Source organism: Cebus imitator, unplaced genomic scaffold (genome assembly GCF_001604975.1).
Source record: "Cebus imitator isolate Cc_AM_T3 unplaced genomic scaffold, Cebus_imitator-1.0 Scaffold177, whole genome shotgun sequence".
In the NCBI taxonomy this organism is placed as follows: domain Eukaryota; kingdom Metazoa; phylum Chordata; class Mammalia; order Primates; family Cebidae; genus Cebus; species Cebus imitator.
In genome coordinates this window covers 2998098-3008286 of record NW_016107492.1, presented here as the reverse complement: position 1 = coordinate 3008286, position 10189 = coordinate 2998098, and positions in this window count along the sequence as shown.

Below are 10189 nucleotides of genomic sequence, written 5' to 3'. Positions count from 1 at the left end.
AAGAACTGCACCAGACACAGTGGAGGGGGGCACTCACATGTCACTAATCTGCTGACTCCCCTTGTTGTTGGCACATCCCATCCAGTCCCCACCAAGTCACCTCCTTCCACTGTGCTGAGTGCTGGGCCAAGTGCAAGCTCCATGGCAAAGGTGCCAGCTTCTCCTGCAGGTCACCACAGTCAGTGAGATTGAAGGCACAAGAGCCAGGCACAGGTTCCAGTTTGTCCTCCCAGATTCTAGTGTGCCCTTACTGCCCCTCACTTCACACTCAGCCTTCTTTCCTAACTGCTGGCCCAGTGAGCTGTAGTAGTTTCAGGCCCAACACCAAATGCAGAGGTCACAGCTTTGCACAGATTTCTCCAACTGCTCCCATGGCTGTAAAGGTCTCATCTTTTTATCATTCATAGTGGTTCTGTTATTTTGGTCAAACCTGGACTGATTCATCACTCTTCTGATCAAGGATTTTTGACAGCTCCCATTACCATTAACTTCAAATTCTTCAGTTAAGTCATCAAGGCCCTCCAGAATCTGCCCCTACCTGCTTCTTCCACCTGATTTTCCACTACACCCTTCACACGACTGTCCCCTCGCAAAAAAAAAAAAAAAAAAAAAAAAAAAAAAAAAAAGGCCAAACGAAGGAGTGTTTGATAAAGTGCAGTTCAGTAACAAGTCAGCAAACATGGATCACTGGCAGCAGAGGTTCCCCAGACATGTCAAAGATGTGGCCACTGTGTGCTGACAGCTAGCAGAGAAGAGAATGCTGGATCCATCAATTAAGGGAAACTTTCACTGGTCTGGCAATGAACAGATGACTAAGTATGAAATGGCATGTGCAATTGCAGATGCCTTCAACCTCCTCAGCAGTCACTTAAGACCTATTACTGACAGCCCTGTCCTCGGAGCACAATGTCCAAGAAATGCTCAGCTTGACTGCTCCAAATTAGGGCATTGGCCAGCGAACACCATTTCGAATTGGAATCAAAGAATCACTTTGGCCCTTCCTTATCAAAAACAGATGGAGACAAACAGTCTTTCATTAGTTTATTTGTGTTGGTGTTTTCTTTTTTTTTTTAATGAAAAGCATAGTATGTGGCACTTTTTAAAGAACAAAGGAAATAGTTTTGTATGAGTACTTTAATTGTGACTCAGGATCTTTCAGATAAATGATGCTCTTGCACTAGTGAAATTGTCTAAAGAAACTAAAGGGCAATGATGCCCTGTTTGCAGTACTTTTTCTTTTTATCATTTTGTTTGTTCTGGCTAAACTTGGAGTTTGAGTATAGTAAATTATCCTTAAATATTTGAGAGCCAGGATGAAGCAGATCTGCTATATACTTTGCATATGAAATGCATTGTTCATTCTCATAACCTCCATATTTTCAGGATTTTTGAAGCTGTTGACCTTTTCATGTTGATTATTTTAAATGTGTGAAATAGTATAAAAAATCATTGGTGTTCATTATTTGCTTTGCTTGAGCTCAGATCAAAATGTTTGAAGAAAGGAACTTTAATTTTTCAAGTTATGTACAGTTTTTATGCTTGAGATATTTCAACATGTTATGTATATTGGAACTTCTACAGCTTGATGTCTCCTGCTTTTATAGCAGTTTATGGGGAGCACTTGAAAGAGTGTGTGTACATGTATTTTTTGGTAGGCAAACATTGAATGCAAACGTGTATTTTTTAAATATAAATATATACCTGTCCTTTTCATTCCATGTTTCTAAGTGATGTTTCATATATGTGGTTATACTCATAATAACAGGCCTTGTAAGTCTTTTGACCATTCATGAATAATAAATATGTACTGCTGGCATGTAAAAAAAAAATTATATATATATATACTACTCAGCCATAAAAAGCAATACTACTTTTTGGAATACTATTCAACCATAAAAAGCAATAAATTAATGGCATTCACAGCAACCTGGATGAGATTGGCAACCAGTATTCTAAATGAAGCAACTCAGGAATGGAAAACCAAATATTATATGTTCTCACTCACATGTGGGAGCTAAGCTATGAGGATGCAAAGGCGTAGAAAGACATAATGGAGTTTGGGGACTTGGCAAAGAGTGGGAAGGGGTGAGGGATAAAAGACCACAAACTGGGTGCAGTGTATACTGCTTGGGTGATGGGTACACCAAAATCTCACAAATCATCAGCAAAGAACTTACTCATGTAACCAAATACCATCTGTTCCCCAATAACTTACGGAAATAAAAAAAATTAATTAAAAAAATTAACTTCTGGAGAGAGATCCAAGATGGCCAATTACTAGCAGCTCGGGATTGTAACTCCCAGTGAAAGCGCAGAGAACAAGAGGACGCCACACTTTCAAATTTTTTTTGCTCACGGATCAGGAGATTCCCAGAGGAGGAGCCCAACGGGTCACCAGCACGACTCTTGTGGCCGGCGCAGCAGTTCCCGGTGCAGAGTGAACGGGACTGGTTCCCCTTTTGGTAGATGTTTGGAGCTCAGGGAAGGCAGAGTCGCTCATTCAGCTGATTGAAAGGGGGACCCAGGAGGGAAGCCAGACCGGAGATTCCCGGGCAGAAAAGCACCAGGAGTCTTGGCACCACTGTTCTGGCCGGCCGCAGTGGGTTGCTCGGATTTCAGCGCTGGGAATCAACAAGTTGGACGTTCACTCAGAGACCTAATTTGATAGTTGGTAATTACGACAACAGGTGGATAAATTTACAATGACGGGAAGAAAACAGTACAAAAAGGCTGAGAATACTCAAAATCAGAATGCTTCTCCCTCCGCAGGGGATCACAGTTCCTCATCAACAAGGGAACAAGGCTTAATGGAGAATGAGTGTGTTCCAATAACAGAATTAGGCTTCAGAAATTGGATAATAAGAAACTTCTGTGAGTTAAAGGAACATGTTCTAGCCCAATGTAAGGAAACTAAGAACATTGAAAAAAGGTTTGACGAAATCCTAACGAGTATGGACAATTTAGAGAGGAATATAAGTGAATTAATGGAACTGAAGAATACAATAAGAGAACTTCGAGAAGTATGCACAGGTTTTAACACTCGAATTGATCAAGCAGAAGAAAGGATATCAGAGGTCGAAGACCAACTTAATGAAATGAAACGAGAAGGCAAGATTAGAGAAGAAAAAGTAAAAAGGAATGAACAAAGTGTACAGAAAATATGGGACTATGTGAAAAGACCTAATTTACGTTTGATAGGTGTACCTGAATGTCATGAAGAGAATGAATCCAAGCTGGAAAATATTTTTCAAGATATTATTCAGGAAAACTTTCCTAATCTAGTAAGGCAGGACAATACTCAACTCCAGGCAATACAGAGAACACCACAAAGATATCCCTCAAGAAGAGCAACCCCAAGACACATAATCGTTAGATTCACCAGGGTTGAAATAAAGGAGAAAATGCTAAGGGCAGCTAGAGAGAAATGTCAGGTTACCCATAAAGGGAAACCTATCAGCCTCACAGCAGATCTCTCAGCAGAGACCCTACAAGCTAGAAGAGAGTGGGGGTTAATATTCAATATCCTCAAAGAAAAGAATTTTCAACCCAGAGTCTCATACCCAGCCAAACTAAGTTTCATAAATGAAGGAAAAATAAAATTTTTCGCAAACAAGCAAGCACTCAGAGATTTCATTACCACCAGGCCTGCTTTACAAGAGCTTCTGAAAGAAGCACTACACACAGAAAGGAACAACCAGTATCAGTCATCCCAAAAACTTACCAAAAGATAGAGTATCTTTATAATGAAGAATCTATATCAACTGATGGGCAAAATAGCCAGCTAGCATTAAATGACAATATTAAACTCACAAATGTTAATATTAATCCTAAATTTAAATGGATTAAATGCCCCAATCAAAGACACAGGCATGCAAGTTGAATAAAAATTCAAAACCCATCGGCATGCTGTGTCCAGATCCATCTCATAAGCAAGGACACACAAAGATTCTAAACAAAAGGTTGGAGGAAGATTCACCAATCAAATGGAGAGAAAAAACAAAAAAAAACAGGAATTGTAACTTTCGTCTCTGACAAAATAGACTTTAATAGTAACAAAGACTAAAAGAAACAAAGAAGGACATTACATAATGGTAAAAGGATCAAAGTAACAACAGGACTTGATGATCATAAATATATATGCACCTAATATAGGAGCACCCAGATAAATAAGACAAGCTCTTAATGACTTATAAAGAGACTTAGGCTCCCACACAATAATAATGGGAGACTTCAACATTAATATTAGACAGATCAACAAGACAGAAAATTAACAAGGATATCCAGGACTTGAACTCAGATCCGGAACAAGTAAACTTAATTAACATCTATAGAACTCTCCACTTTAAATACACAAAATACACACTCTTATCAGTACCACATCACACCTACTCACAGGTTTAAATGAAATATTGGTTGACTGCTTGTTTGTTATTTTCTTCCCTCATCATTTTTTATTTTTTTTTTCTGTTTCCATTATTAAGCATAAAAGAGGTTTTCAATACCCATTTTTAGACTGCATTCTCCCCCGGCCAATAAAGCAACACTTCCGTTCTCTCTCCCTCTTCCTCTTCCTCTTCCTTCCTCTCCTTCATTTTTTTATTATGATTATTATTCTTTTTTTTCTTTCTCTCTTTCTTTAAAAAAAAAAAAAATTAACTTCTAAGAAAGAATCTTAAAAAAAAACCAAAGCTAGCTGCTTCAACTTCAAAACGTAGTTTGAGATTCCTTGGGAAGGTTTGTGTTCCATAAAATAAATCTTTTTGTCAATCAGGTTACTATCAAATCCACCATTACATCTTCACTAATTTGAATATAGCAGGTTTTTAAACTTTTAAAGAGTCTTCTATTGGTTTCAGCAACCAGGCAGACTGAGGTGTACAGACTCCCCTCGATTAGCAACACATAGAAGTGACAGCTAAAATATAACCCCCAAATAAGCTTAACTACATAGTTGGGTTATAAAAAAACATTAGAAAGGTACATCTTAAGTGCCAAAAATGAAACAGGGACTCAAAGCCAGAGATGTGACTGAGGAAGCCAATGCCTTGGTTCTGGAAGGCAGAGCCAGGAGAGAAGGCACAGAAAACCTAGTCCAGGAACATACGTTCTCCTCTACAGGAAAACCAGAGAGGAGAGGAAAGTGGTTCCCATATACATGGGAACTGGATATGTGAGAGAGATCACCTGTCACAAGTAAAAACCAGAGGAAAAGGGATGAATCACCAATGAATGTCAGTAGTGTAACTGATTAACTAAAAAAATAATAAACTTAGATCTCTTTCTTATACCATACCCAAATATAGATTCCAGGTAGGTCAAAAATAGAAATGTAAAAATCAAGTCTTTTAAAGAACATGCAGGAGAATATTTTTATGGCATTTGGTTAGGGAACTATTTCTTAAACACAACATGAAAAGCACACAGAACAAAGAGAGGGTTTGGGATACCTAGTGTGATAGATTGTATCCCTGTGAAAATATTTGCTGCCTCTGCCTCCCAGGGTAACCTGTTGGAGATTACATGCCCTCACCCCAGGTCACTTGCTTCAGCAACAAAATGTGGCTATAAAGTGGCATTGAAACAGAAGCTTTAAAAGCCTTCCTTGGGTCTGTTGTCTCTTTTCTCTCTGTCACAAGACCACCATGTCCAAGATATATGCTGCATCTTCAGCTATGGTACCTGGAGTGAAGATGGTGTGGAATAGAGCCTGTCAACTCATGTGAAAGTGAACAAGAAAATACATCAATTGCAGCAAACTCTGAAATTTGAGAGTTTTGTGACGCTGGCATGAGTCAGCTTCAGTTGACTGAGATTCTGGCTACATTCAAATTATTAACCAAAAATTATAGAAGGCCACCGTATTGAAGTGAGCCTTCTTCACACTAGGTCCCAACAGGCAAAACCAAACCAGAATGGAGTCATTTATGCCAAGTGTCACATAATCGAATTGAATTCTTAAATGGTCCAGTTTTCATTAAAAACAAGAGATTCACAGCAACCAGTTGAAAGTGGTTAACTTTGCAAAGAAAGATAAGGAAATAAAATAGGTTGAGGGGTTTCACTGTGTCTACAGTGCATATTTCTTTTAAAAATGTTTTTGAAGCAAAAATGGCCAAAGCAAATCTTGGCATTTCTTTTTTTTTTTTTAATTATTTCTATTTATTTATTTTTTCCAGACATCCTCTGAAATTGACATTTCTTAAGTCAGGTGGTGAATTGAGACAATGTTAAACTTACCTAAGCCCTGTTATCCTGGAAAAGAGCATTGACTAAAGAAGTCCCCTATTACCCACCCTATTGTGTTCCAGAAACTGGCTTACTGAAAAGAACCAAGAGTCCCCATGTAAATTAGACAAGACCCATAGATGTGCCACTTGCTTACCTTGCAACAAGGCCAGATACAGAATTCTAAATTCCCATTTTTTGCCTCATAAATGATTAGCTGAACTGCTTCCCCTACTGAACAGCTAGAACAAAAAGCTTGCTAACCAGAAATTTGCTTTAGATTCTCTCCTTTTCCCAGGTCCCTAAATTTTGGCCAACTTACAACTCCTCCTTAACAGACCCTCCTGAGAATAGGCTGGCCTCAAGGTAAAACATTCTCTAACCTACTATCTGATTTTGCTAACCCCTTTATCCCACTCCCCCACACCTGATTGATGCTTTTCTCTATAAAAGGAAATCCCTTTTTTGCCTACCTCTTGAGATGCTTGCATATATTACAGTCAAAACATTTTCCCCCTCCCACTATTGCAATAATCCTTTCAAATAACGGCTCTCCTTACTAAGTCTGGATTTGATTTTTATTTGACAATAGGGGTATATGAATACTTTTTTGCATTTTGAATTATTTTATAATACAAAATAGATTTTGAAGAGCTCCTTATTAAATAGAAAAATAGTCATTTCTAAAAGGTGAAACAGAATAGTTTTTCAAAACGTCCTGATGAGGTAAGCATGAAAATAACAAAGCGTCTGGGTCAGTGCTCACACCTGTAATCCCAGCTCTTTGAGAGGCCAAGGCTGGTGGGTCACTTGATAACAGTAGTTTGAGATCAGCCTGGCCAACATGGAGAAACCCCATCTCTACTAAAAATACAAAAATTAGCCAGGCGTGGTGGCATGAACCTGTAGTCCCAGCTACTCTGGAGGCTGATGCAGGAGAATTGCTTGAACCCAGGAGGCAGCAGATGCAGTGAGCCAAGATTATGCCACTGCACTCTAGCCTGGGCAACAGAGCAAGACTCCATCTCAAAAAAAAAAAAAAAGAACCCAACTCAGAGCGACTGTGTAGTAGAGGCAGGATTAGAATTCCCAATTGACCAGGCTAGTCAGGGGATTCATATGAAATACAAATGAAACTGGAAATGTTAAATCTGGGAAAGCAAAGACTCAGAGGGGCAGAGAAGCTGCCTTCAGATATATGAAGGATTGTTATGTGGGAAATGGAATAGAAGGTTTCCATATACTGCCATTAGAATTGTGATCAATTCTAGCTACTTGGGAAGCTGAGCCGGGTTGCCCCCTTGAGCCTTGAGCCCAGAAGTTCATGGCTGCAGGGACCTATGATTGCACCATTGTACTCTAGACTGGATGACAAAGCAAGAACCTGTCTCAAACAAAACAAAACGAAAAGAATTGTGATCGGTAAATGGAAGCTTCAGAAGACTTCAGCACAAACCAATGAAGAATAACTAAGTTGTTCAAATGTGGAATGAGCTGCCTTGCAAGTCTGGAGTTCCTCCCCAGTACCAGTACCCAGACATTATCTGTATGAACACTAAGAACAAGAGTATTGAGCAGGTTGTTGGACCAGAGAGCTTCTGGATTCCATGGTTCTGTCTAGTAGATAATGCAGAGAACATTTGAGTGAACTTTAAGAACCAGGCAATCACTCACTGCCAAGATTTTCCAATTGCCAATACTTTCCAATTTCATCAAGCATAAGCAGCAGAAAGAGGATAGTAAATACCTCCTACTATGGTTATTTATATATGCAAGAAAATACATATATGCTTTAATAATTTTTTAAAGGAGGAAAAAGCAAAATCAAAACCATCAATAAGAGAAAGAAGCCATTCTTTCACCCAGGATGTGCCCAAAGAAACAAAAAGAACTGTAATTCCCAAACACCATCTGTACCTTATTCTCCTGTCTTTGATGGAACTGCATCTATTTTAGATCATTTTTAAAACTAAGAGGCAAAGAAAATTGTAAAAAATATAAATTCACCAAAGAAGTCTTTGATGGCTGAGCATTGCATAGGGCAGTGAGGCTTTTTCTAAAAGCCTTAAAAGGAAACTCTGGATATATCAATCAATGCAACATAATCTAACAATACATAGTTCTGGAATAGCAAAAGAAAATGATAGTTGATTTGAGATTTAAGTAAAACCTTTAGGCCAAAACTAAACACTGTTTTGCAGCTCTGTTTGTCAGCTACTTTTTTATTCCAGCCTCCATGACTGTGAAAGTCACAAAAGGGGGTATAATTATATTTCACAGAAGCTGTTCTTGTTTTAAATCCACCCTTAATATAAAGCAGCCAACAGAGGAAATTATATTTAATAAGACATCTGGCCTCAAATGAAGATACATCCCATTTTTATTCTAAAATAGTTTTAATTTGATTTGTAATTGAAACATGAAGTTGATGTCATTCGGAATTTCCTGTCCCAGAGAATTATGGTTACAGGGAAAATAACAGTATCAGAATATTTTTATGATTCAAGATTACATTTTTATCTAAGTTGTGACAAATCTGAGTCAATATTTTAACATTTATGTCTTCTAGGAGAATTCAACCTCTTTTTATTCATAAAATTATGTTTAATTTAACTAAAATAAATAGCATAGATATTTGCTTTTCCTATACTGTCTTTTTATTTTAATATTTACCTATTTCCTTATCTTTTTAATTCATTAGTTTTCTCCAAAGTTAATTGTCTAACTTACACCCCTTTCTGTTAAATATAATTTCTTTGCCTTGCTCCCATTTCATCTTCCCTATCTTTCCCTCCTTTGTGTTTTCTCATTCTATATCTTGCTACTTCTTTTTCTATCTTTGCAGCCAAAGGGATTCATAACTGTTTAATATCAAGAGACAAAACTGAATGTTAAGTGAAAATATTTATTTACATGCAGAAGACAAGACTGTCCTATATTTCTATTTTTAAAATTATTATACAAGACAGTTAAAAAGGTGATGTGAAAACTAATAAAAGAATTCCAAAATAAACCAAAGCAAAAGTCAGGTGACTCAAAATCAAGAAATTAAATTAGTAGCTATTAGACTTATCAAAACAAATCCAGTTATAAGTTTTATTCTTATTTAAATATTTACTGGCATTTTGTTGCTAATGAAGAATTAGGCCAGGCGCAAGTGGCTCACACCTGTAATCTCAGCACTTTGGGGGGCCGAGGTGGGTGGATCATGAGGTCAGGAGTTTGAGGCCAGCCTGGCCAACATGGTAAAATTCCATCTCTACTAAAAATACAAAAATTTGCTGGGTGTGGTGGCACGTGCCTGTAATCCCAGATACTCAGGAGACTGAGCAGGAAAATTGCCTGAATTTGGGAGATAGAGATTGCAGTGAGCCGAGATCACGCCATTGCGTCCCAGCCTGAGCAACACAGCAAGACTCTGTCCCCTCTCTAAAAAAAAGAGAATTAAACTACTTAGTACATATAGTACAATCTCAATAAAAATATGGAGAAAACATCATTAAGAAAAAATCTTATTTCGTAAGTGTTAAACTGATGTGTTCTTACAAAATAAACCCATGAAAACTGAACCTAATGAAAGCTGAATACAAAGCCATCATTTCTCAAAATAATTGGCTTCTCATGTTTTATTTAAATTAAACATAATTGTCTGGATTTATATTTGAAAAACAGAAATACATTTTACACTTTAAAATAAAGTTGTTTATATAAAAAAGTTGTTTCCTGAAAACATAAAACATTTACCATGTTATCACTATTAATATGTATACCATATTTCAGATTTTGTGACGATCAAATGAAGTACATTTGCAAGAATGCTGAAACATAGTTGTCTTAATGAAAATAACTGAAAGTTATTTTTTGACTGCAGCAAAAATTGCTACATAATTACTATAATGCATCTGCTGTGTTTTACTTTTTTTTTTTTTTCCAACAAAGATGAACCTAGGTGATTTCTGGGTAC